The 2,706-nt window shown below is 36.6% G+C and overlaps 1 long non-coding RNA gene across 1 annotated transcript; it reads right to left on the bottom strand.

Moving 5' to 3' along the window:
• Window positions 1–601: 601 nt before the first annotated feature.
• On the bottom strand, window positions 602–2,698 carry LOC121815412. The gene is made up of 4 exons (XR_006055065.1): window positions 2,507–2,698; window positions 2,001–2,156; window positions 1,456–1,548; window positions 602–1,159 (listed from the first exon to the last, which is right to left on the bottom strand). It is a non-coding gene; the product is annotated as an uncharacterized LOC121815412 (long non-coding RNA).
• Between the last annotated feature and the right edge of the window lie 8 nt (window positions 2,699–2,706).

Below are 2,706 nucleotides of genomic sequence, written 5' to 3'. Positions count from 1 at the left end.
AACATTTTAACATGGAAACAATTGTTCGTCTTTAAAAGTCCACAAAATATACATTCATCCTGCATTCCCAACTTGGATGATCTGATATCCTCGTGTTGGTGTTGTTCCCAGACCATCATGAAAATGTTGTTCCAGGTTCAACATTGCAAGTGACCAATCACATTGTTGTGACGTTATTCTTTTGCGCGCCAAGCCATTCGTGCATTTATGAAATTCCAATGTTGCAAGGACAATATCAATTCTGCTTACTGTTTATTAAAGGGTTACGGTTAGGGTTCAGGGTCGTTGATCGGCGGACAGAGGCGGTTTCACGCAGCTTAAGTACAGTTTTTTGTTTTACGCCGGTTTTTCCCGAAGTCGCAAAAGTATGACGTCACAACATTCTGATTGGTCACTTGCAATGTTGATCCTGGAACAACATTTAGTATGATGATCTGGGAACAACACCAACACGAGGATATCAGATCAACCTCCTAACTTACCCTTATTTTTAGTATGTATTGCAATTACCTTTACAATGCACACAATGTAACACAAACTGAATATGAACATAGTTTCCACCTCATAACAATATGCCTTGAACGCTAATATACACACCACGCCTTCAACATTTCTGGTGCAGTATCATCTCTCAATTAAATCCTTTAAATCTCAATACTTTTGATGGTCTCTTACTAGCCCCCCCACAACAGTAAAATCTCTCAAATTGTAGTAGTTTACAAACTTTTCAAAATGTTCTAAATTTCTCTTAAATGTAATTTTACCGTTATCTGTCATTTACAAATTACCATTTTATTCCCATTCAGCCTCCGAAAAACTTCTGTCCATCTGACAGAACATTCATCATCCAAATTAAAGGTTGGCTTATTCATTCAGTGTATTCTTGAGCAACTGTACCTTGGTCAAGAGTCTGCTGACATACAGATGAAGGAAGAGCTTCTGAAGTACTTCAAAGAAAGCTTTCAGTCTTGAGGTTAACTGAGATTCAGTGCATATATCCCACCCATTAAGAGTGCACATGCAGAGGCCAGGTCTTCCAGGTCATGCAGGACACACTAGATGGTTATACCCACATCGGCTGGAGGAGTGCTGGCATCAGCTCTTTCGATGGTAAAGATAGCAAGGGTAATTTGTTCCAGCTCCCTCTGAACAGCTGTAGCTTAGACACAAAAACATAGAAAAATGGCATCCAGTTTTAAAAAAGAAAGAATAGGGGCCAAAGCTACCCTTTAATGACGTAAACACAATATTAGGAACATGCACCCCAGTGCGCCACTATTTCAGACTACAGATTCAACGATAAATATAAATAGTTTGGGTATACAAGAAGATTTCCCAAAACATTTAAACAGGTTCCATGCAAATTACAACAACAACAACATTACAACATGCAACAACATTAGTTATTCAAAATTTGGTTTAATACAGATAAAAAACTAAACTAAAATTACCAACCAATTATTCTTTGAAGAGGATGCTTGGGTCTTCATTCAGGTAAAAAGGTAGTGCCCTGAGGACACACTCCCTCCCCTTTTCAATAGTTTCCTTCTGTAGAGAGTGGCAGAGATACAGGAAGAGAAAACAGATATACTTTAGGATGACAGAAACTCACATTATACGCAAAATGAATGACATATCCACTGCACAGATAGACATGTACACAAGACCAACTAATCATCACATGGACATGAATAGTTAACCTGTTGGGCAGGGTTTCCACCACATTATATATGTCCATAATGGAGGTAAAGACAAACTAATACATCATCTTTTTTGCATTCAAAACATAACATAAAAACATTCACTTCTGGTTTAACCTAAATCAAGGGATCAGATTTTACATATGTTTAGGTAATTTAAATTTTCCAACGTTTTGAGTACCAAACTTTGTCTTGCTTAATATAAATGTAAGTGCACTGTGCAGCTACCATACACTAGCTGTTTAAATTTGAAAATGATCTTATTAGCCATAATATTTTGCTACCAACAGAATAACGCACCTGTGTGGCTGGGGCCAAAGTTTGTCTAATTTTCTTCCCTGCAACGCCTCCTTTTTTCTTGAAGACTTTTATGAGCTGGTCAGTGTATTGGTCAAGTTGTGTAAAAAGCCTTGGAACATGTGCAGCAGTAGTAATCCTCACATATTCTGCTTCCACCTGAAAATATGTCAACAAACACAACATACTGTACTGTAAATATACATACTATATGTACACATATACAAACTAAAACTAATGTAGTAAGACCTCATTAAAGCTATAATTTTAACACAAACATTTACACAAAATGCTAATGGAGCCATTACAGCTTTTATTGTTATTTATCAAGTTCCAAAAAATATTGATCACAGCTGATCTGAAAAGAATTTCATGCCTCAGGCCCTTGAACTGCAACCTTTACCATGGTTCAGATGTGGAGAAGAAATAACAGGGGCATGGGATGGGTCACAAAAGAAAACTTAACTTATAAAACAGTTTTGTTTTTAAAAGTATAACAGTTCACATACCACATACAAGCTCAGCAATACCACATACACCACATCAGTATAGGAGGGAGCAGGTAAAGGCAGGATCTGAGATTTATAAAGTAAAACAAGAAATTCATTACTTAATTTCAAGAAGCAAATTATTGTTTGAATTACAACTAAATAAAATACTACTCAGAAGAAAAGCAAGAGATTGACACTGCCATGTGCTAACTTTCTTT

Source organism: Haplochromis burtoni, unplaced genomic scaffold, assembly GCF_018398535.1.
Source record: "Haplochromis burtoni strain Fernald_Lab_line unplaced genomic scaffold, NCSU_Asbu1 Contig_206, whole genome shotgun sequence".
Classification (NCBI taxonomy): Eukaryota; Metazoa; Chordata; class Actinopteri; order Cichliformes; family Cichlidae; genus Haplochromis; species Haplochromis burtoni.
This window is presented reverse-complemented; position numbering and strand designations above follow the sequence as displayed.